Source organism: Artibeus jamaicensis, unplaced genomic scaffold (genome assembly GCF_021234435.1).
Source record: "Artibeus jamaicensis isolate MK-2021 breed Jamaican fruit bat unplaced genomic scaffold, CSHL_Jam_final scaffold_369, whole genome shotgun sequence".
Lineage (NCBI taxonomy): Eukaryota > Metazoa > Chordata > Mammalia > Chiroptera > Phyllostomidae > Artibeus > Artibeus jamaicensis.
Genome location: NW_026522042.1, coordinates 18,698,547 through 18,725,806, shown reverse-complemented (window position 1 = coordinate 18,725,806; position 27,260 = coordinate 18,698,547).

Sequence of the window (27,260 nt, the reverse complement as noted above, 5' to 3'; positions counted from 1 at the left end):
CATATTCACATAAAGAATTTTAATTCTAAAAATCTTCAATAAGTATTTGAAAACCCTTTTAGTCATCCTTTTCTCCAGGGCTGTCAAACTCATTTTCACCAGGGACCACAACGGCCTCACGGTTGTCTTCAAAGGGCCCAATGTAATTTTAGGACTGTATAAATGTAACTACAACTTAACAGTTAAGCAAGAAGTCCATGCTGCTGCTGGGTAGCAACAAGGTGCCAGGATGGATGAAACAAGATGGAGGGCCGGATTTGGCCCATGGGCCTTGTGGTTGCTACCTGTGCTACATCAGACACAGGTGCTACATCAGATAAGTGCTTTTTCACCCAAAGAAAGGTAAGAGGGCAATATCAGCCTATGACACATTTCGGAGATCCTCGTTTTTGGAAGATGTTAGGGTGATCCTTATATATCATAAGGTTGACATTTTACCAAAACAAATACGATAACTTAAAAATAAAACTTGGTATCAGCATTGTAGCAAACAGGTAAATTGAAGAATGGATATTTTTTTTATAAAGAACCTATGGCAATCCTTCAGCCTTCTGTAAAGTAAATAGAAGCTCTATTATTTTTAAAACTCTCATTTTGAGATGCATTTAGGTTCGCAGAAGAATTAAAAAGAATATGCAGTGTTCACATACATCCTTCATTCTTCTCCTTCATTCTTTTATCTCACTGTGGCAAGTTTCTCAAAACAATAAAATTAACTTTGATACAGAGTATTAACTAAACTAGAAACTTTATTCACATGTCTTACAGCCTGTCCAGGCCTGGCAGGTCCACTCTGGATTAGGGCAGAGGAGAAAAAATGCACGGAGCTGTGGGTGTGCTTGATATGCCTTTATTCAAGGGTGGGCAAGCCATGCATGCAGCAAGCTGCTTGTCCTCTAAGGGAGAGTCCCTACCCTCTTATGTAATGAATACAAATAAAGCCAGCAGGAGCTCAGAATGTATTATGTTAACACAGAGAGATTCTGCTCTTGTAAGCCTACTCAATATTATGGGAACCTTTATTGGACCCAGTCTCAAGGCTATGAGAACACCTCTTATCAGGCCCATTCTCAAGGTTATAAGAAACTGCTTCCCTTAGTTGCCCAGACATCTGGGTGAGGAAGCCAGACTGCCTCCGTTTACCCTACATCATATATTTCACCAGTTGTTACAATAACATCCTTTTCTTCAGTTCCGGCATATAGTCCAGGACACCATGGTGCATTTAGTTGTCACATCTCCTTAGAAACCTTTTCTCTTTTTTTTTTTTCAACTTCGTGCTCTTGAACCTTTTGGAGATACTGGTCAGGCGTTTCCTAGAATGTCTTTCAGTTCAAGTTTACCTGTTTTTCTCTTCTGATTACTCTGATGTTATGAATGTTAGAGACAAAGCCATTTAGGTGAAGTTCCCTTCTCTTTGCATCCTGTCAAGAGGCAAATGATATTTATGTATGCATAATTGGTCATATGAAGCTCCATCACTTGGTTACAATGGTATCTATCAGGTTTATCTACTATAAAATTACATTTAAAAAATAGCTTATTTGTTCATTGGAAGGGATTCACTAAATTGGATCAACACTCAAAGGGAGAACAATTAAGTCAACCTTCTGAAGTGAGGAGTAGCAAAAAAATTGTGATATGTTAAAATCACCATAGTGATTAAGAAATAGTTTTGGTGAAACATTTTAGGGGATTTTTATTGGTACATTGTAGTCTTCATCTCACAATATATTTGTGTGACTGAAAACCTTGTAACCCAAGTTTTCTAAAGGCAAGTGATGATTGTAATTGTTTAGCTTACTTTTGTTACTTCAAGTTTGCAGTTTTAATAAGTAGACAAAGATGACATTAGTAAATAAAATGACCATAAATTGAGTGCTCTGATTAGAATAGAAATTACTCCAACAATGAATGAGTAAACATGAAATTCTATGGGTACACAAAAAGTTTTTTGTTTGTTTTTTAAATTATATTTCAAAAGGAAATTGCAGTACAGAAATGACGAACCTCAGTGAGGTTAAAGTTGCAGTCACTATTTTTACTTATATCATCTAAAAGTTGTCAAAATGTTGAATGAAAGAAATAATGCAAAAAGTGACTGATACAAAAATAAGAGATTCGATATGTTTAGATTAAGTAGAGAGAATGGGTAATCCAAAATAAAATAAAATACAAGCCTTGGCTGGTGTGACTCAGTGGATTGAGTGCTGGCCTGAGAATTAAAAATAAAATAAAGTACATAAATGATGAACATTAAGCCCAGATGATTAAATCTTAAATAAAAATTGATTTTCTTAATGAAGACACTATGTCCTTTCACTTAACAAATCAAGTTATATCAGTGGATTAAGTTAGCCATGAATAATTTATGCAGACATGTGAATCTATGTGTGTTGGGGCATGAGGGTGGGAGTGGTTAAGAATCCTTGAATGTCAATGAAACAGGGATTTTCAAATATTCTCCGCCATGTATATTTATTGAGCATTTATGACGTAAAAGATTCTATGTGTTAAGGACATAATAGTAAATAAAAGAGGTATGGCCTACACCTGGATTTCACAGATCCTCATTTCTCATTCATTCAGTATATTTGGTCACTTAAGTAACATATAAGATAAATTCCAAAAAAAAACAATGTAAATGTCATTGCATTGGGAGCAAAGCACTGAATTTTTATACACCAATAATGCTTCAGCTAAAATTAGTTTATGTGAATAAACTTCAAGGATTTCTGTATGTATTCTTGTTGTGATTTTCTACCAGAGCTATGTTAAAAAGACAAAATTTTAAATAATATCTGTGTCCTCATTTCCATAAAAGAGCAATGACCATTTGGGAAACAGTAAAAGCTGATGTTCCATATTGTTCTCCCTAAGCTCAAGACTTCCCCTGGGGGCTAAATAGATTTGCTAAACCACATGTTGTTTACCTAATTTTTGTGCCAAAGCATTAATGAGACTCCTATGGGTAATGATGCTTTGCCAAAATATTGGTTCTTCAGTTCAATATCACCTTTATTCTTGGCAATACATTTATTTTTCTATCTACATGTTTTTAAAAAGATATAATTCAGCATAAAAATAATATTCAGAAGATCCTGTTGAATTTCATTACCTTACATAGAATTTAAGTTACAAGTCTATTTCAGATACACATACTGTAAAAGAGAAATAAACAATAGTAAACTTTGACCTGTTTCACTCTGTGACAGTGAGTAAAATAACCAGATGCCTTTGTCTAGATTCCAATTTTTTAATGTGTAAAGCTAAAGAATAAAGACATTTAAATTATACATTTGGATTACAAAGAATATTTAAATTTGAATGATAAGTACCACATTTAATAAGAAGAAAAAATAAGTTTAATGAAGCTTAAATCTCATTTTCATAATGCATTTCCCTATCTGCTATTTGCAATTTCAAAACCCTAAAAGCTTTAAAACCAAGTTTTTGTTGGTGACGTTGCTGTTATTGTTGTTGAAAGTTTTGTACAAGTTCATTGGGCAGTAAAACTATTCCTGTGTGGACCTGAGGCTCCTTCTAGTAATTATTCAGCCCACATAGTACAGCCATTCACATTTATCAGCAAAATAAGAAATTTCATTTCAGAGTGCAGACCTGGATCTTAATGTGTTTATGATGTATATGCTATGTATTAATATGTTAAAACCCCAAACCATTCTGTATTATGAAACATCTGTCACCTCAAGAGTTTATAGAAGGGATTGTGAAGAAATTCTTAAAATGGATTCGAGATGTCATTTACAAAAGACATTAAACAAACAAAACAAACAATAAAAAATAATGATGTCCAGGGATTTCTTTGATTTACATAAAGTTAATTTTATAAGGTTACCTTTCCATGAGAAACACCAAGAGGAAAAGGGTCTCGCCGGAGAATATCATCTTGTTGACTGTGTTGGGCTGTCCTGTAAACTCTTTAATTATTGCTAAACTCTCTTCATCTGGAAGCTAGCCATACTGGAAATGAGTTGGAAAATACATCTCTATAGATTCCCAGGAATATTATAATAATATTATACCTATGAAGAAAGCAAAGCTAACATATCATTTGAATAACATCTCTTCCGACTATATCAAATGGATTTGTTTTGACACAGAAAGTGAGTCAGTTAACAAGACCTTTATCTTTAAAGGAGAGGGGGTGGAAACCCTGAAACTCAGGGCCTTGTACAATGGATCTCTCTAGTTAAGGGGGTTGTGTGGAGTGCTCCGCCATATGGACAGTTTTGATGTTAAAAGGCTCCACAGGAAGGAAAGTGAGCTTCCAATTTGGCCAGAGTGTGGAACGACAGCACTTACTCATGTCATCACAGACATAATTGTTTCATGACTACATCTAATTCTTTTTATTCTCTTTATGGTTTTTTTAATCACTGGTGCACTAACCATGTAGAAAGTGGAATGCAACAGAAGATCAAAGACATCACCGTGAATTTGTCAACTATTTTTACAAATAAGGCAAGCTGTTGTGATATCCCAGAGTGTATATCTAAAGACTGTTCAAAGTTGACTTACTTCACCACACTCACAGAGACAACTTTATTTCTCCATGATTGGAGTTTGCTTTCAGACTATCCAGAGTTGTTTCCTTTGTCTATAAATTCCTCAGAAAGTTTTAAATGTCAGTTCTATTCGTCATGGTTTATATGCATGCCCACAAAGCCAAATATCAATTCTGTGTCTCTTTGATGACTTACATTATAAATGAAACTCCTTAGTTTTTGTTATCTCAGTCCACAGATATGATATACCACATATCTGATATGAAAAACTAATGTGTGATTCTATTCATGTCACCAAAAATAATATTATCCTTTCTTTAGTCCTAACACAGAAAAAACAGATTTAAATGATGAAAAATATTAGAGTTAAAAGAACATTGTATTTGTTCTGGACAGAGAAGTGTATTGTAGCAGTATAACATTGGTTTATAAGATATAATATAAAATTAGATCAGGACTATATTATTTCTAAATAAATGATTACACATTATTGTTCTGTGTGTTCTTCTATCGATGTAATTTTTAAGAAGGATTGTTTGTTGAGAGTGCTAGGGTACGAGGAAGAAAGTAAACACATCCTCGTGATTGAGAGCCCTGCCAGAGTTGTCCCACAGACCAATTTACACTATTCAAAATGTTACATTATGCATTCTCTGGGCTTTCTCTGTGACATTATTCTCAATAATTAGTAAATCTGATCATTAACATTAACATCATGAATTGTACTTGAGTAACTATTGTCGAAATATTTTGTTTGGCAGGTAACCCAGAGACTTTTTAGTTTATGGGCAACTAGATTCATAGAATCAAAGTCATGTCAAATGTGTTATTATTTCTAAAGAATAAACATTTTATAAATACCCTTCGAGATCAAGGTTGTAAAAGCAGAAGCTTATAAAATTCAAGCAAGTAACAAAAGTGTGTGCTTTGGATCAGGTGCACAACAACAATATATGATTGACTCTGCAGTTAATTGAAAGATGCGCGCATTTATAAGGACATTCGTTCAAATGACATATTTTTAATTATGCTGCTCAAAATCAATAAGCAAGTAAACAAACAAAAATAATCTCTTGTACACTGTGTCAGTTATCTACTATTGCAGTCATGCTGCGTAGAAAACAATCTCAAATGCCTCAGTGACATGTATGTCTAAAGACTTATTTAACTCACACATCTGGGAGATTTTATGTTGGGCTAGTGCATGTATCTTTGGTCTGCTGACTTGGGTAGGGCTAACTTAGGTCTCTATGGGTTATGCGGCTCCCAAATGACCTAAAATAGCCTTGCCCCAGCAAGCAATTGCAGCCATATCTTTATGTCATTCCAAGAGAATCCACAAAGAAGATGGAAACACACGTATTTTCTTCAACTCTCTACAATGCAGAGAGTTGAAAAAATCCATCCCATCAGCCTAAGTGAGTTCCATGTCTGAACTCAGAAGTTAGGACTGGAGAGATAGAGTGTCTTTAGTGAGACAAACTGCAAAGTCATGTGGCAGAAGACATGGACATGAGAATGAAGGGTAGGGAATGTTGGCCATGATTCCAATCAGCCTCCTTTACTTTGCATGCTATCTCTAATAGAGCAGCGTCCATCCTTTGGACTATAGGCATATACTTTAAACAATCATTTCTACCTGTCATCGGTGCTGTGTAATCAAGGCCACAAGAAAGGCTATTAATACTACATAAGCTGTTGCTGATCAAATTATAAAGACTGCAGAAATATGACTTGAAGTGGATTTGTTCCTTTTATTTATGAACCATATTCTATAATGACTCATGTCCCTATTTTTTTTATTGTTGGAATTGGTACATAGAGTTCTCATGATAGATTTTATCCTCAAAAATAAGTGTTTTCATATAAGGGCTTGGAAAAAATGGAAAACTTAGCTAAATTTATTTTTCATAGATGAAAGATTATCAGTTCCTAGCACTGTTGCTGATAAAAGTAAACCAATAAACAATCAAAAGCCATTAAGTTACTTTGAAATATAAGCTCATCTAACATTAACTTTTAGGTCTCCTATGAAGGGTTTCTATGTAAGATCATCTCACTGACTTACATTCTGTGAGTAAGAACTACATTTTTATACTTCTCCTTACCACAGAGCAGTTGTCAATAGTTTTTCAATAAGTGTTTGTTGACTGAATTGGATGACGTAAGACAATAGAAGTCAACCAGTAATTCCCTAGTGCTTTATATTTTTCTAAAGCATTAGCTGAGGAAGAGGACACCATGCCTAATCTCTTCCTTTTAATATGTCTTGATTTGGTTTGACAACCTCTTCCCAGATTTCATCAAAAATGATGGTGAAGATAAAATAAGGCTAAAAGACAAAAGCTAAGAGGATAAGTTCTTTTTTGGCATTTCAAAGTAAAAAAGAATTGGCTAGGACTAGAGTTTGGAGGTTCAAATGTATGTTCCCCCATAAAGGCTGGCTATGCTTGTATGTGCGGTGTGTTTAATTTTTTTAATCAGTATTGAGACTGCCATCTGAGAGGTCTACATAAATCTAAGGTAGCTAATTCTACTCTCAGGCTAGTCTAGCCTTCTCTCAAAATATATTCAACCCCCAAAATAAGTTCTCTCTTTCAGAATGACTATTAAGATTAAATTACTTTCATGAATTTAATATTCTGGTTACCATAATGTTGTTATCACTAATAAACATGTAGAAGATATTTAAGATAATTAATGTGATAAGATGTGCAACACAAATAAGGCATTATTATTTATCATTCAAAATGTATTTAGTTCTTAAAATTCTTTAAGATAATCATTACTAAAATTCTGTATTAATAAGGCATAATAAGCTAAGCAAATTTTATATTACTACTGCCACATGAGTTGTTAAATGCCCATCAAGATAAATCTCTATTATCTTATTTTTAATAAAAGTATTATCATCATATTATAAAGTGCTTATACATTAAGATCTAAAATATGACAAATCCCCAAATGGAGGAAAGTTTAAGAATGACTTTTGCACTAATTGTATGTTTAAGAATAATATTTTTACTAATAATTCAGTACACAAAAGTATTTGGAAGGTTTAAAATTTAAATATGGTTAAATATTGAGGAGTATATCATTTTAGATAGGGTTCTATACCCACCAAGTTCAAATCTTATCACCATCTCTATAAAGGAAAGAAACCCTTCGCTTAACTAAGTAACTTATACTTGGGAGAAAAGGAATAAGAAAGTGGCTAAATGCTCTTTACAGCTGAGAGCCTACACCTGATACTATTACTAATACTGATCAACTATTGCACACTTGATCTTTAACACCTGATGCATCATTGCCATGAGTATAAATATCTATACAACATGGGAGTTTCAGTATACTGAATTATATATTTTTCTTGTTAATTTATATTTTTCCAGAGCAATAGTTGCAGGATGAAAAGTTTTACCTGTCTAGGAAAGCACTGTAGAATTTAAAGAAATCACTAACCAGTTAACAGACTAGCATTATATCACCCAGTAGACTGCACAAGTGGAGTTCCTGACCTGATGTGTGTTTTCACAGCATACCCACTGGAGACTCATCAACTAGTCTCCTTCCAAACTGTGTGAATAAACTTAAGGCTCTTTCAAGGACCTGTCTGCCTGCCTACCCTTTCTGTATTTACACTTAAGACAATTTGCTTTTGTGAGAGCCACAAGTAACATTGAAATATTGAGGATGGTTAAGTTTTCCAAAAGAAAGGTATCTCTGTGGCATCCATTCTGATGCATTGTTTCACAGGGGATGTATTTTGAGAAAGGGCAGATGGTAGCATTTCCCAGAACATCTGTTACCCATCATTCTTTCACAGAGCAACCCAGATGCTGTTGACAACTTGTATGTAAATCATGCTGACAATTTGTTCACTGTCTTTCCTGCTGAGACTGAGGTTGTCCTGGTCATACCATTTATCAGATATAGGAGACACTGCAATCCCACAAGAACAGCTCCAATGGTGTTTTGGCCAGGAAGCTCTAACAGCCATTAAATCAATGGAACGATTTATCTACCTTGCAGTTATCTTCATATTACAGCAAGGATTTCCTACCTCACTTTTTGTAGTCTTATCTGAAGGCATGTTTAATCAGATATTAAACACCCTATAGATAGGAAAATGCCAAATTGCTTTCAGACACCTGTCCTCAACTTCTATTATTATTTGTTAGGGGTTATCATTTCTTTGACCTTGCATTTTAAGATTACCTTCATCTCAGAGAAATGACATAAGAGGGAAATTATGCATGCACAATTTCTATAGAAGTGTCAGATTTTTTAGTTTATAAATGCCTGCTATAAAATATTTACAGTACCAAAGTTGATTTACAATCCATTTCAGCATGAAATCTATCTTATTCTAATATGTGCTTTGTATCATAATGCATTTTTCACATCATTTAAAGGAAAACAAAAAAATAATTTATTTAATTAACCTACCTGTGCAAAGAATAAACTAAAATCATTGGCCTTTATTAACTAATTATAGCTTTTATAAACAAACTTAATCAGGCCATAAGAGAGGGAGTAAAGAGAGAAAATGCATAATTAAAATTTAAAATACCTAAGTTTTTGAAGGCATTATACAAAACTCTTTTTGTTAAGATAGTGAAGATAAAAGTTAAAAATTTGGTCAAGTGATCTTAATAAAAATGTTCACATTAAAATGTCCATTTAATTTGTAGGGTATACAAATGTTACATTGCAATGTTCATTAACCTGGATTTTATAATAGTTGCTATAATCTCAATCATTTTTGTTAGATAACTATATGTTAACTGAGGCAACTGGTAAAAATATTCTAGACTAATATATTGTAAACACATTCTATATTTACCTTTTAAAATAAAATATATATTGTATTATACAATGCATGTATACATATCTATATAAAATTATAAAATAAAAAACAATAACTGTTAGACTGTTGTTATCAAAATGGACTTGAACAGAAACACTAATTCTTGCACTATAAAAGTAGGTAAAGATAGTTTCATGTGGGTTCTTTTTCAGTCAGCCAGCCTATTAAATTCTTATTGCTTTATAGACTAAAAGCAATGTTAAATCTTTAATTTTTAGAATTTTGAATTATATAATTTATTTTTTAGAAGACACTGACAACATTTTCTCACCAGTTTTTACAAACAGATCTTACAAGAAAAGGGTATTTGTCCTGTAGCCTCTGACAGGTGGGACATCACCCCAAGGCCATCCCTGACCCGGAAGGACTTCACATAAACAATTACCTTTGTTGCCCGGATGTGGCTTAAATGCTTTATTTTAAATGAGAAAGATGAAGAAGTAACATAGTTGTGTAAAATACAGCCAGTTACAGTATAACATATGGCTCCTTCACCAGGAGATTTTTGATTAAGAAAATAACAATACATCCTTAAATGATAAAAGCTAAAAATCATTTAGCTTAATGTATATCAGATACTTAAAGACACTTTAAAGTATTTAGTTATATATGAGAATCCTATAGTAGAAGCTCAACACTATTAAGAAGAATCCCAGGCACCCTACTTTATCTTTGTTTCTCAGTTATCTGAGTGACTGAAATAACTATGTATTGAAAAATAAGACAAAAAGAAAGAGCTTGTGATTCAGGCACCCTGGGTTCGAATATTAATTTTGCATTTTTAACTGTGAGACATTGAGCTACTTATTTATTATTACTTTTACTAATTTGTAAATTGTGAATAATCATTGTCCATCTCATCAGATTCTTGTGAGGGCTGAGATAACATGTAAATACTTAGCACCTTGCTCAGCAGATTTTACTCATTTGATGACTTTTAGCTTTCTTTTGCAATTATGGCAGTGTAATATACATATGCATCATTGTTTTAAATTGGAAACACACTGAATGACCATCAGCTGTTGATACATCTATAGAATGGGCTAGTACTTAATAATAAAATTTAAAAACTAATCAAAGTAACCACATGGTTGGACCTCAAAACACTGCAGTGAGGGTCGTCACAAGCTGGACTCAAAGCATCACACACTGTGTGATTCCACAGGTGATGGTCACATTCTAGAAAGGAAAAGACGTGATATGAATGATGCCCACATTACCTCAGTGGCTATAAGAGGCTGGGGGACAGTATGGAGCTGTGTGCAAGGAAATAATGAAATTTATTAGGATGGATTAAATGTTTTGTCTTGATGGTGGTGGTTACAAGACAGGACTCACCGAACTATACACCTAAAACAGTGATAATTTCCTGTAAAACACCAATGGCCCCATAACCTGACTAAAACACTGAGTTTCCAACTCATTATGCAACCATTTTTAAAATTGAAATACTTTTTATATATTATTCTTTCTCTTTTGTCCTGAAATAAACATTTTCCAAGATTTTTAAATTGTAATATATTGTTCAGTAAATTCAATCTCCTTTTTTGGCCTTTGTTTTATTTGATTTAATAGTATTGATAATCTCTTCTTTCTTTATAACGTTGTCTCCTTCCTCTTTTATGATAACTCACTAATATTTTTAAAAATTATTGTTTAGTTGCAGTTGTCCCTCCTTTTTTCCCCATTGCTCTCCCCTCCCTTATCCCAACCACTCCCACAGTCAATTCGCACCCCTCATTATCTGTGCCCTTAGGTCTTCTATTCATGTTCCTTGAATTGCCCCTTCCCTTTCTTTCTCTCATTATCCTCCCTCCCCTCAGGTCACTTCCAGTTAGTTCTCTGCTTCCATGTCTTTTATTCTATTTTGCTCATTTGTTTCTTTTGTTGATTAGGTTCCAATTATAGATGAGATCGCATTTTGTTTTTCACTGCCTGGCTTATTTCATTTAGCATAATGCTCTCCAGTTCCATCCATGTTTTTGTGAAGGGTAAGAGCTCCTTTTTTCTTTTTGCTGTGTGGTATTCCATTGTGTAAAGGTATCACAGGTTTTTTTTTAATCCACTCATTTACTGTTGGGCACTTAGGCTGTTTATAGCACTTGGCTATTGTGAACAGCACTACTAAGAACATGGGGGTGTATAGGTTCTTTTGAATTAGTGATTTGGGATTCTTAGACTATAATTCCAGAAGCGGAATTGCTGGGTCAAAGAGCAACTCCATGTAAAGCAATGTTAGATGTTAATTGTACCTAAAATTGAGCCTCTTGGCCCCATAACTCAAGGATAGCTAATCTATATAAAATATCATAGAATTTTAACCAATTTCTTGTGTGGGTCTTTTTTAAATAAGTTTTTGTCAATGAGTAGTAGCAAGTAACAAATAAATTTATCTATAATTTATGTTTAATATGTACTAAAATCTGTACATATACATAACATCTGGAAAGAATATTCATCATACAATATTTGTCACTTGCTAAAATATAAAGTATGTAATAAAATCAAATTAAAAAGTCAGTATTTATTTTTATATTTTTAAGATTATATTTGTATCTGTATAAATGTTCCCAAAACACTTCCCAAATATGATGACACCATAACAAAGTATTTATTAAGTGATTTTTATGTGTGTTTATTATACAAGTCAACTAGTGAAATTAATTGGACTATAAAATTCAGAAGAGCCATGCTCTGGGATTTTATTTTTTTATTAATCAGGGAACATCAAACCAAAAATCTCTCTACAATTCTGTATATGTCTACTAATTAATGCACACACATGAGCACACACACACATTTTTCAAACTATTGTATGAAATCAATTAGATCCAAGAATAAACTAAGGTTGCTAACATTGTTCACTGTATTCTGAGCAGTAAAGTTTGTCCAAGTCAACCTGTACTGAATAGGTCTTACAATGTACCTGTAGGTGATCACATTGTGAAAAAATTACTTTAACCTGAAACTCTTGATCTGATATACATTTATTTAAGACCTTATGGCTCTGTCTGTTGAAATGCAAAATACACCAGTGCCTTCTTGCTATCGGCAGAATTCATGAAAGCACAAATTGGATGACCACACATTCAGCTTTCCCAAGATATTTCCATTATGTTTTATTTTCTTGCACAATTAATAATGTTCCCGCTCACTATAAACTGTGCAGAATGATAATTATATGAGTACACTATTTACTAACCACTCAAGTTCATCATGGTGCTGGGACAACTCTTAGTATCAGTTTATATCTGGGATGTTTTTGCAACAACATGGTTTCTGACTTATGAATTATACCTCTAGAGTGTTTAAGTCAGTCTCCACAAACAGATTTCTGTGGTTTCTTCTTAGATATCTTTCAAAGAAACTATGGTAGTAAAATCCCGTTGATGTCAACTTTCACACAGTGATTCTAAAAGAAAACTGTAGCTGCCTCCTCACATAGTGGCGGGCAGGGAGGCTTACTATTTTAGGGCCATCGAAATCACTTTATATCTGTGAAGCTCCTTATTTTGCCTTCCATTTTAATTGGGAGCCTCATTGGGTAGAGTAGCCTTGGTTGCAGGCCTTTGCACCTATAAGTAGAACCTAATCAACAAAACAAACAAGCAAGCAAAATATAACCAGAAACACTGATGTAAAAAACAAACTGACAGTGATTAGAGGGGAGGGGGATAATGGGGGAAAATAAGGGAAGGTCCATCAAAGAACATGTACACAGGACACTTGGGCAAAGCCAAAGAGCATAGATTCGAGGGTAAGAGGCGAGAATGGGTGGAACAGGGGCTGTGGTGAGAGACAAATGGAGACAGCTGTACTTGAACAATGATTTTATATCTTTAAAAAGAGAAAATAAAGGGAGGATAAATGTTGATGGAAGGAGACTTGACTTAGGGTGGTGAACACACAATTTAATATACAGATAATGCATTGTGGAACTGTGTACCTGAAACCTGTATAATTTTATTAACCAATGTCACCTCAATGAATTCAATAAAAATGAAAAAAATTGTTGTATAGAGGGAAGTCTGTTTTCATGAACTTGACTACACTCAAACACCAGAGAAAGATAATAGATGTGAAAAGTGTTTAAGTACAAGGTGCTACTCTACATCCTGCTTTGTCGGGAGCTTTTACTAGTAAAAATGTAATATTCCAGTAACCCAAGGAGACAAGTTATTTTTCAGAGCTGGCTTACAAATGTATTCTGACATGAATAGAAAATCACCTTCTTAAACTTTGGTCAGTGGTACATCTTCTGGCTTAGGTATATATTAGAGCAATGGATATTATTTCATTAAATACAGAAATTATTTTGTCTTAGTGGTTCAAAATAAGAAATATATTTGTTTTATTGTGCACAATGCTTTTCAAGATTCCTTGAAAAGCACTCATGTTAAAAAGGAAGTCAATATGCTATAAAAGTAATGAAGTCTTCCTAATTAGTAATTTATCTTTTCCTGGCAAACATTAAATCTATGGAGCTTAAATGTCATATGAAATTCAAGTACATCACTTTGTACTTCAAAGCCCATCTCCATTGATTCAATTTAGAGTGTGTTTTGAAACACCGGGAGATTGAGTTAGAAATAAGATGCCTCTGAAATGCTAGGGTCAAGGAGTAGATTACAACCCGTTTTAACCCCAATTCAAGCAGTCATAGTTTACGATATTTATCAAACATTTGAATTAAACCTTTGTACAGATAATCAGTTAGTTTCAAGATGGTGAGCTGAGTACATATCATCTCTTCTTTGTACATAAAACCTGATACATTTATGAAATAATATTGATAAATAATAAAATATGATACAGGTCTATCCTCAAAAGCAAGAAAAAGAAAGTTTAGATAATTAGAAACTGTGTAAAAAGTCTCAAAATTAAATATAAAGGGCAACAGGATAAAGATCAAAATTACAATTTGAGCAATGTGCAAGAGTGTGTCATAATGTACTAAACAAAACAATGCCTCGCTCCAGGCTGTGGGAGAGCTTTCATCTGCCTAAATGATGGCTTTCCACCAATGGTGACAGGCTAATCGGATTGAAACTTTAAAAAAATAAACACCTATACCTTTTCATTTTGTTGGGTCCCTTAGACCTAAAGGTATCATGAAAATTGATTCTTTCTTGGTAAATCATAGTAAAGAGTTCCAATTATTAAGAGTCTGATTTGTTAATCTATCTTTTATTATGGGCAGCGATTTATTTACCAATGAAAAAGCTGAAATATATACATATATGTGTTTCCTTTCTAACCATTTATGTTTTACTCCCCTTGCATCGGGACTAAATATATTTTTGTCTGAAGTAAATATGGTAAACAAGAACAACATCCTTGAATACCAGACAGACAATATATGAGATTGTTCATAAATAATGCAAGCTTATTTCTCAAACTTTTGGCTCTAAATTGCCTAATAAAATAGAGACCAAAGTGTTCTAATATTCATAGTTCCCTCAAAAAATTGTTCATCACCACCAAGTACTTATTATATAAAATCTTAAAGGGGTTTATTTAAGAAAAAAAGCAGACCAAAATTATGAACAGTAAAATGGTAACAAACTCACAACTATGAACAACTGAACCTAAAAAACAAAACAAACTAAGCAAAGAAACTAGAATAGGAACAGAATCACAGGAATGGTGATCACATAGAAGGTTAGGGGCAGGTGGGATAATGGGGGAAAAGGTACAGGGAATAAGAAGCATACATGGTAGGTACAAAACAGACAGGGGAAGGTTAAGAATAGTAAGAGAAATGGAGAAGCCAGAGAACTTACATGATGACCCATGGACATGAACTGAGATGGTGAGATGCTGGAGGGAGAGAGTTGCAAAGTGGAGGGGACTAAAGGGTAGAAAAAAGTGAAACAACTGTAATGGCATAATCAATAAAATATACTTACAAGAGACAAAAGAAAGAAAACTTGTCCGAAATCACTGCAGTTGTTTGACTTTTCGTTGGAAATCATTCAAGATCTGTTTAGCCAATTCGCCCAACAACTAACAAGTAAGCAACAGAATCCTGAATGGATATGCCTTTTCCAGAGCTCCATCCATATCTGACCCAAATTAACAGGATCATTTCTCTACAGAGCTCTGCTTTAACACTGTCTGATCAGACTCATGAGTCAAGTTTAGAGGTAAATTTCCTTACATTTCCAAGCTAAGAGTGATGCTGTTACTGACTTAACACTTGATATATCCCTACCTGTAAGCATTGTTGACATGAACTATAGTAGAATGATTCAATTATAAGCATTACTTTTCTCTCCAAGCACATGTGTTTGTGTAACTACATAGCAAAAGCAGAAGCAGCACAAAATTATCTATGCATCCCAAAGAACATTCTACTACCCAAAAAGTGAATAATGCCTTCATCTGAACCTTTTACTTTGTACTTTATAAAAGCAAACATATTGAGCCCAATTTCATTACTATTATTGTTATTATTTGTTTTGCCTATATTAACATTTTAATTCAATCTCATATTAACTAAAAATCTAACAAGGGCCTAATAATTAACACACAATTTGTAAAAAATCAAGAAATGAACTACAATGAACTAATATTGGTCATTGGCTGAACAGAAGTAATGTGTAGGTAGACAGATCATTTCATTTATGATAAATTTATCTACTCTTTATATCAGTTTAAGAATAAGAGAAATATTTTCTTGACAATGCATGTAACAATAAAAATATATTTTAAAGAAGGCTGTGTTTTGTTTGTTTATTTTCATGCAAGAACATTGTATCAGGTATTTTAAATACTGTATCAACATACAAACATCATCAAAAGGGAGACATGTATTCCATATTTTGCATATGTTCATTTATTATGAAACAGAAACCAATAAAAAGCAATTTTTCTGGGAATGAACTTATTAAATATAATAGCTTAGCACTGATTTTAATTAAGTGAATATTTTCTTAGCCAGGTTGATCAGTTTCTTAGGGATGCCATAGCAATGCACCAGAAACTAAGTTGCTTAAAACAACATAGATATAGTCACAGTTTTGAAGGCTGAAAGTTTGAAATTCAGAGTTGGCAGGCCATGTTCCCTGTGACATCTTCAAGGACTCCTTCACTGCCTATTCTAGTTTTCTGTGGTTTTTAAGAAATCTCTGGTCTTCCTTGGCTTGAAGGTGCATAACTCCTGTCTCTGCCTTCTCCCTGTGTTTATCTGTCTTCACAAGGCCACCTTCTTAAAAAAAATCAGTCATATTGGATTAAGGGATGACTCTACTTCTAGTATGGCCTCGTCTTCACTTATTCTATCAGCAACAACAGTATTTCAAAAAAGACCATGATCTGAGAGGTACTTGGTGTGAGGACTTCAACATATCTTTTTTTTTTTTGAGGGAATACAGCCCAACCTATAACACTGGATATTATTATTTAGAAAGTCAACATAAACAAGCTTAATTTATCAAGGAAAGTTGGGTACAGTTGCCTGTACCCTTTTGTGTTGGGGAACCCATGGAGCATTTTTGTCACACAGAGATATCAGTTGATTGTGAAAAGGGTAAAGAGATGAAAGATCTGAACATTTCTAAATTAAAACATTTGCCATAGGCAACAATTTACAATTATGATATCTCAATCGATGCTCGCCCAAGTTCGAAGGCACATGTAGCTTCTTTTTGAAGAAAGCTCGGACGAGCTCTGTTAGTGCCGAAGCTCCCCTCTGGGTAGAGGAGACAGAGCTGTTCAACTGGAAGAAAGCACTGCCTTCTCATTCTAACTTCAAAATACAGTGCTTGTTCCCATTCCTTCTGGCAGACACAGGATAAACAGTGGCTTCTCTTTATTCTCTAGGCTAATATTCATACATCGCTGTGGTGCTGGGGTGTTTGGTGCTGTTCTCGTGGAATGGGAGGGGCTGCAAATTTCCTAAACCAGGCCAGACGATGGTCTGTTCTCAAAGTTTTATACGTGGCCAGTACATGTGACTTTATCTAATTCACTGCAGCACATAAGAAAATATTTATTTATACAATAAATATTAATTGAATAATTCCTGCTGGAGTTTTTTGCTGTGTTTCTGCTCTTGTTGTTACTGGTGCTATTTTTGCATCCAATTCAAGCCCCTTAAAATGACTTGTAGTCAGTTCACAGGGGTGACCTGGGTCTTTCTGGTCAAGGTTAGCAGGACATCCTAGCTCCTTTCCTTCTCCTTTTGTCCCCGAGAATAGTCATGCCAGAAAAGGTACATTTAAATGAGACTATAAGGTATTTTTTGTACTTTTTAAAAATATATGGTTGTATAGGTTAATATGTTTACAAACTTGCTGGCTAATGCAATTTGATTTCTGCATATATTTTAGTTTCTTTATTTTTTATTCAGAAGACAAATAATTTAAGTTGTTCGTTCATTAAAAAAATGTTTTAAAAGCCATAAGGAATATTCTTTTGTTGACAAAAAAACAACTCAATGTACTTTTACTGTGTTCTTTCAAGGTGATAATTAACAGAACTGATTGTTTCACTTAAGGCAATTATTCAGTCTTAAATGACCTAAGAAGATCAGTGGTGACCTTCTCCGTGATCTTGCCTGAGAGTCCGAATGCCATCAAAGTGCTAAGACCGACATTACTTTAGAAAAAAATCCCCTCTACATCTCTGCCACCTGCGTCTGTGTCTTGTTATCCACTTTACCATTCTACCATCTGTCATACCACCGAAGTGACCTATAATTAAGAACTTTGAAGAAAATCCACTCTAAATTATGATTGGACACAGTTTTTTTATGATTCTCAAAATATAACGCTGCTCCCTTGCACAGGGGCATGGAGAAGACTGCAATGTGCATAGAATAACCTTCCTGTCCTAACAACCTTTAATTATGCATTTGGTTTTCAAAGGCATAGTTACGTGACAGCCACATAGTTATTTTTAAAAAAGAAAATGATTTTAAAATTATGTTTAATTATGTTTTCCTTCTGGGCATATAATACATTTTTAAAAATTTTCCCCAAATAATTTCCATATACTGTACCATGAAGTTACTTTTCATTTCCTTGAAAAGCACACAATACAGACAACTGTAATTGAACAAGAATAAAATAATTTAAAAATAAATAAAAGCACATAATATAGTAATTCTCTTATTAGTATATTTTAATGTGATATAAAATATTTTGGTCATATAAAATGTGTTTTGAAAGGAAAACAAGAATGGTTAATTTGAAAAAAATTTGCTAAAAAGATCAATCCTACATTATGAATAGTAATGTAAGATTTCATGAATTTTATTTTAATATCTGTATTCCAGATGCCAGATGGTTCCATAATGATAAATTTTGTGAGAGGAGGAACATTTCTCACTTTATTTTTAATGATTTCAAAATTTATTCAACTCACAGATTTGTTAAAAACACTGCAGATATCTTCCTGATTTCCATATTTTCTAATTCTTAAGACAACACGTTGCCATTTGGAGTAACTTTTAGGGCAAATTAAACTATCATTTGGAAGTTTAATGCCAAGCATCACTAAGTAAAAGGAACCTTGAAATAAAAGGCTTAGGTAAATAGGAGAAAATCTGGAGTGAACTCAGCCTTACAAAGTCTCTTTAGGAACAACACGCTGCTTCTCTTTAGTAGATTGTTATCTGAACACACACGACTTCTCACTTGGGAGCTGCCTTTTGAAGACCCAGGCCAGTCACCAGGCCTGTCCTTAGATCCCTCTACGATCTACGTTCCAAGACCTCTAATCTGTTTCTGAACAGCTGTCATTGAGAGAATGATCTTACTAAACAGTATATCAAAAGCTCTTTCCCAACTCCCACTTTTTTTATGTCAAAGTGTTTAACTCTTGGGAGATAGATCTTAAAGCAAGCCCTCCTTTACCTAACTGTGCATCAGTGAGGTAACACAAGTCTATTTTCCAGCCTGAACATTTCTAACTCTCTTCACAACTTCTGAAATAACAAAGAAAGTTTTAGTCCTTTTAACATCCTGGTGGCACTCTAAGATATAATTTTTATTTAAATATGTTGAATAATTCCCATACTGTATGAAATAAATCAATCTCTACCCACTATGAGTCATTTCTTTTGAATACCTGAGTGAATGATGAAGAATCTTATAAAGGATAAGGCGTACAGGATATGGAAAAATAACCTGAGTTGAAGCATTTTATTCTTCAGTGCCATTAAAAATCATAAAGGTATTAAAATCACACTGACAGCTAGCTATCATAGTTATGCATCAGCATCTGTGCATATAGTTAAGCTATGTACCTAAGAGGGACGATAAATTAGGCATGCAATATTACATCTTTATTTTCCAAATTAATCGTAACTCTGTGATATATGTGTGTGCATGTACATATGTACACATGTACATACATACATTCATGTAGTGCATGAAATACGTAGTCTGTTGTCTGAGGAAGTTTCTGAGATATGGTCCAAAATATTCACTATCATGTTTAAATTTACTGATCCTTCAAGGACAAAAAACAATTACATTTGTTGATTCCAATACCATGAAAACAACATGAAGACACTTGAATCCCCTTTTCCTTATTGTTTGTCTCCTTTCACTTATTTTAGATAAATCAATGAGCAGAATTAAAATGATCATGGGAGATTTTTAAAGACCAGCTGCTGTAGTTGGCATGTAGTTGAAACTGATGGCTAATCTTTGAATGCAGCGCCAGTTTTGTTAAAACCTGAATCCTCTTTGATCCTGACAGTCTATATTTCTGAGCCAAAATCAGGGACAGTGCTTGGACTCCTGAATCTTCTATCTGAGAGCAGTGTAGGATAATCAGATGGAGTGTAAGGGAGAAGAAAATGTTGTTTATCCACACTTAATTCTGAATGATACTTTATCTTTACTGTTATTATTTTAAAAGAAAAATGTGGAAAAGCATTTCCAATATATTATCAAAGATATGCTTTATATTTAGTTGTTATATCTATTTTGCTTTCAATATTTTATACATAAAAAGAAATATTTGAAATTAAATATGTTGACATCATTCCAAAACATTTTCCTGATATATATATACAGTTATGTATATTTGCTTGTTAATATGACTTGGCATGCTTATAATTTGCTAATTGATGTTATGCTATTTTTCATTAGTTTTAAAATGGCAAAATGGTGTAAAATGGCTCTATAACATAGAGACTTATTTTATGATAGTACAAAGATATTTGTCCAGTTATAAAATGAATGTCTTTTATTTGTCACAATTGTAATTCCACCATGGTTTCCATTTTTTCTGAATTTTAGAAAACGTCCATCTAACAGTGTTCAAATGAACACATTGAAACAAACAAATTGGGCAATTTAGTGAAGTAAACTGCTCAAGGGATGGCTTTTTAACTGACCAGCAATCATTTTGGTGAATTATGTTGCATTAGGCTCTTTCACAGTTGACCTCCCATTGACTTGAAGATTAACATCAGTTTTGCCAAAGCACTAAGAAATGTAGGCTTTATATTAATGATATATAATATATCATATATATTTATCTTACATATATGCACATTTGCATATTGATGTCCTTGTGTTTATATATGTGTTGGGAACTGCTCTGCCTGGTTTCAGGAATTGTAACTACCTCCCATAGCTAAGGATGAGTGAGCGACCTCTGAAATGCGAGCCACAGGAGACAAAGCTTGTCTCTGGTAGTGAACACTGCCTCAGTTTCCTCCCCTTGCCCCCAATGCATGGTCAGTAGTCTGAGACAGGTAAGACTCCTCACAGTGAGGGGCAACCTAAGCCAGACACGATCACTTGGAAGGCCATCATGGAAGGACTTGGGGGGCTGCGATAAAGAGGGAGTGATGGACCCTTGCCCCCCAGCTATGTGACATAGCCCGAGTCCCCATGACCTTTGGGAGAAGCACTTCCTGGCTCTAATCCCTTTAAGCCTGAAAACCTGATGGAGAGGGGTGAAGCTCCTTGCCTTGCTAGAGTGGTATCCTGGGAGAAATCTAGCATAAGAAAGAATTCCTTAAAAATCCTTTGAAACCTGCTTTGCTAAAAGTGTTTTCATTCATATGTTAAGGGTCCAAGCAGGAAATGAGTATGTCTCCCAAAGTTTCTACAGATCCTCTTTCCTGACAGACTCTGATTCAGACTAAGCACTCAGATTTCTTTGAAAAGTTATCTACTGTTTGATCCTTGCCGCCCTGTATTGCTGTGTATTTCAACCCAATAAAAGCTCCTGGAGAAAGGGGCTCCGGTCCTTTTTTCTCTGAGAAACTGGCCACCTCTCCTCCCCAAGCAGATCATGTCTTGGTAGTGTGCACTTTCATCCATGGTAGTCAGGGGGACTCGGGGGCAAAGTCACCCCCACATATATGTACATGTCAATATGTATATTCATGTAATTGTTCCACACTTAAAATGAGATGACATTGAAATAAAAGAGGACATAATGCATAGATCACACACATAATGTGTGCATATATAAATGACATATATAATTTTATATGTTAGCATATGTAAAAAATATTCTCATTCTTTAGATCAAGTTCTCAAACTATTCTATTATAAAATCTTCACTGATTATTTATTTCTTAGATATAATAACATTATAAAATATTTTTATAAGTAAGTCTGTATCAATGATTTTCCTTATTAAAAACAATATTTAAAAAACAATAAAATGTGACTGAAATATTCCTGTCTTATTAAACATTACAGTATAATATTTTTATTAAAAACCCCAAGCACATAATTAGATAATGACGATGATGACAATAATGATGATGATGATTTTTCAGTACAATTAGCCCAGACAATGTAGATGTTTTGCAAATAGGAAGATGCAGAAATACATGTTTACGAGATTTAACTCGATTTCTATAAAACTTTTGAGAATGATCAGGAAAACAGACAATGAGGACCTCCTCGTGGAACAGCCGTTTTCTCTTCCCCAAGCCCTGCTCTCCTGCTTCGTAACTTCTCCATCCAAAGGGACTAACCTACCAAACTCCTGCACAATCAGTTCCTTGACTGAAGAGCCCCAAAGTACATTGATGATAGGAGAGTCGATCGTGTTCTTATATCTAAGCAATGCACCATTAAAATGTGTGCTGAAAAATTACTACTTCATTTAATATACAGAAATATTTTTAACATAAGCATAGCTAGGAACCAGATGTTAACAGGTTGTATAATTTAAACAGTTGAAAGCAGAGAGGACTTCTTTAATATATAGGTAGATACAGGCAATTTAAAGTGATCTAATAAGTAGCCAGGGTTTAGGTAGAGCAAGTAAATCAAATTTATTTAAGAAACAACATAGAGTTGGGAAGTAAAAATTTCAGTGAGTCAGTTCATGAAGGGCTTGTTATATCAGACAATAGAAATAATCTTTATTCTCCCGTCAATGCTGAAGGAAACAGAGCTAATGAAACTTGAAAAACTGATCTACTAAGACCAAAGCCATATTTTAGGAAGAAGAGGATTAAAGCAGGTGGGATCTAAGACAGGGAGACCATGTAAGTACATCATTTTTTTAAGTATATTATTTTAACTTTCCATTTCATGGACATTGAAACTTTCCAGTTGAACTACTTTTCTAATCCACAGTAGCCATTTAAGCAGGGCTACTCATAGATATGCACCATGATAGTATTTTTCTTCAGCATGTATAGCTTTTGTAGCCTGTAAACTTCTCCATAATCTTCTTGAAGTGACATTCGCCACTGCAAAAATTTCTTCATGTCTTATTGATATTGCCATAGACATTAAGAGTATGCAGCATATATCTCAGTAATATAGCAATTACCATTAGCTTGTGTTAATGCTAATAAAATATATATGTGTGTCATTGTAATACGTACCACTAAGTTCATATGCACTCACTGGTTGATGACTTTAATAGTATAATGAAAAAGGGAATCAGTCTTAGGACAGAAGGTCAGGGCCTTTGGAGTCAGACAGGCCTGAGCTTCATTCATTCCTGGCTCAACAATTCTCTGAGAACCTAAAAGAGTTTTTCTTTCCCCTTAGATTTTGTTTTTAATCTCTTTATAAACATGGGTGGGAATGCCAACTACACAGGTGTTGAGAATATTAAATGACATATGTGAGCATCCTAGCCCAGTTACTATTGTATTACAGCCCTAAATAATACGAGTTTCTTTTAAGTACCCCTTACCTCTACTTAACACAGTAAGAGGAAAAAGAAAGTATCATAGAATGTCTCTGCTTCTGCATGTGTGTGTGTGTGCCGTGGGTGGAGATGGTGAATTTCTGCAGGCTGAATAATGAAAGATATCAAAATGAGAACTGAAAATTAATTATTCATGACTCATATATTCAAATAATTGAAAGCATGCCAATGATTGACTAAAAGTTTTAGCAGTTATTATAGGTCATCATTAATATCATGGTGGGTTAAATGAAGTTCCTAAAAATAAAATCTGTAAAATGATGCAAATATTGAAAGAAGTTACCATTTTTCATGCCTCTATTGCTCACATGGTAACATATAATCAATAAGGTATGTAACCGGTTTTAAGTAACATCTGCTTTTTATGATATACATGATATTAATCTTTAGAATCACCTCTATTTAAACCCCACAGAATCTTTAAGGAAATCCACACTGTGGCTCTTATAAAAGGATGTTTGTCTGTGTTTGTGAGGCTTGTGTGTGTGTGTGCGTGCGTGTGTGCATATTTCCATTCAGAAGATAAGCAGAAGAAGCCAAGAAAACCACTGCAACTGACACAGCAAGATAATAGTGTGGAATAGTGGCAATAGAAATAATAACAATAGCCAAACTACTGACTTCTGTTTTAACCAGGCGTCCAGGGTGGGTGATTGGTGAGAACTGCAATCCAGTACCCTGTGTTCACTAAACTCATGCCTTGCTGGGAACAATAACTGCATCAATCTGGACCAAGTTTTTATTCAAAGGAGACATTTATGTGCCGACAAGCTTGCTGATACACTTTAGTACTGCATAGCAGACTGCAATCCAGGTGAGCTACATAGTGTACGCATGACACAGCTACATGTAATACTCTGTTGTGGTAGTTTGGGTCTACTAACAAGAGAGGACTCCATGGAGGGATGTATGCACAGGAGATTTGCTGATGGGGGAGAGTGAGTGAGGAGCAAGTGAAGGGGCGAAGGGTCCTGGGAGAGGACCAAGGTGGCATTGATGTTCCCCTCAGCTGGACTAAATGTTAGATAGTTTACTTCCTGCCTCTAGGTTTCCAATGTTTCTCTCACCCTGGCCCTTACAAACTTGAACTATGAATGACCTAACCAGTGAGGTCCCTCCCTTCCCTTTTCTCAGAGCATTCACTTTAGAAAAGTCATTGTAATCTCTTTGCTCCTTTGAGCTGTAAATCTTTTCAATAGTTTCTTGTCAATTTTATAACCCAGGACTGACTTTCTCAAAGACCTAGCAGGCACCCCTTTGAAATGTAAACAGAAGGGATGTAGTGTCCCTATATCTCGGGCTCTGAGAGGGGACAGGACTGAACTGCCACTGGCCCATTGCCCCAAGCTGTACAACTACCTCCTGTTGTGACTATAGGAGAAAGTTTACTTTCCTTTGATTAACACCAATTGGCAAACACAGATGTACTTCAATTCCCCCCAACAAGGTTGCTATAAAAGGTGTCCTGCTTTTCTTATAATAGGATGACCTTAGTACCTTTGTTGTTCATGGTTATGGCAGTATACAGGCAGGGTGGCCATGACCAAAATGCAGTTTTAGAGACAGAGGGTCGTCAGTCATTTAGGTTTCCACAGCAAGAGGGTTGAGCAGTACATTTCCATGTTGCCTAATGTCTAGACCATGTTCTTATCTATACAGGTTCAGGGAGCAGCTCCCTCCGGGTTCGTGTGAGCATTTCTTCCAGGTAGAAAATGTAGAACTGTGCTGGGGACTTCCTTGAGTTGTCCTCAGTACTGTAACTGATACTTATCCTTACTTTCCTTCTCTATTCATTCAAATCCATTCCCACCTGCAGCTATCACCTTCTCTGGTCTTAACATCCTAACTGATAGTGCAACCCAAGTTTCCGCTCCTGAGCCATCTATACCCACAGCAGTTATACCCTTCGCAGGCCAGGGTAGCTGCACACACCATCCACCATGACAATGGAACAAAGAGCTTCCAGGAAGCACCAAGTAGATCCAGTGGGTTCTAAACACATTGCTCAGGAATCTCCTTTTTTTTTTTTTTAGGGCTGCAGCAGATACACTAATCAAAGATTAAGAAGCAGAGTCTTAACCGGACAGCTGACTGAGAATAATGCCTCTGCATTTTACTGCTGAAAACACTGTATGTCTGACTGGAATAAAGAAGCAGAAAAGTGAGTTCACTGCCAGGACCTGAAGCTGCCCCACCCAACACTGGGAGGCCCCTGTGGCTCCACTATAACCCTCAGATGAAACTAAAGACTTGTTCATGGACCTCGTCCAAGCTCAAGGAGCTGGAGGGGGACACAGATGAGGTGCTCCCAATGAAAGTGAAGTTTCTTGATCTTTTCTGAGAGCACAAGGCAGAACAGCTCTTAAGCCTACACAAGCTTTCCCTAGTCCCACCACCAGTGGGTCCTGGTCCCATTGCCTTGATGGTAAGAAATATTGTCATTTTAACTCAGACACCAGTGCCAGGATGTGGCTTAATCATAGTGTGGTAATAGATGATGTTTGGAAATAGTTCAACATGTAAAATAACAGTAAATGCCACCTTACTTGGAACTGATTTATAAGGAGATTTAGTGACATATGTTTACACATAAATCATTTATATAAAAATAATTGTCAAGAATGAGACTTATGAGAGAACTCTACAAATTTGAGATTACTTAGTATTTGGTTGGCTGTAATGGATATCAAGCTAATCTAATTCTTATTAAAACAACAAATAATTATATTTTAGATGCACAAAAAAATTTTGTATTCCTTCTCAGATCCTTTCATAGCAGAATACTGAAATTTATTTAAAAAGAGACAATTTAAAAAATAACTTATTTTGTTTCTATATAGTTTGAGTCAGAATCTATAATTATTTCACAGACCACTGAGAGTATTATGTGCTGGAAGTGTCTATGTACAAAGAAAAATCTGACAAATTTAAATTTGGTACAGTTAGTTTGTCAAAAACATGGCCAAACTGCTGTGACAATACTAATCTATATATTGTTAAGGTATAACCTATTTTTGACATTCACATTTACATTTAACATAGAGAAATTAATTTGTTATTTGAAGAGAATTCTGATCATTATTTACTTTGTTCATGCTCTGCTTTATATTTTCATAGCTAAAAATTAAATATATAAATTACAGTGGGTCAGCTGCAGTTGAAGAACAGAAAAGTTGATTAGTAGAAATAAAAAAAATCATTTTGATCCTTAAGGAAATAAAGTTGTTCAAATATCTTTTCTTTAAAAGTACATGTTAGCTTTCATTTGTATAACAGATATTCCCTATTTCATTACTGTTTTCCCAAGTCTTCGATTTCTGACCTTTGACTATAATTTCTTTATCCAATCTTGTGAGGGGAAGGCAGCAGGGTTAGGTTAATACAGTAACTCAAGACAAATGCCAAGTGCATGTCTATGAGACTTATATTCTCCATTGAAAGAATCGCAGAGGCATGGAGCATGGTGATACATAAGAATGTGACACCAAAGTTCTACAGATGGATGTAGATATATTGAGTTAAGCACTTAAAGCAATTGCCTTCAGTCACCTCAATGATAAGCAGTCACAGATGAGATGTGTGCATTTGAGATGAAAGAGCTTGGTGTAAATTTAAATCAAATCCAAAGTCTGACATTTACCTCATTTTGGTTGGATAGGAAAGGGATATATTTAAAGTTGAGAAATGTATTTAAATACTCAAGATGA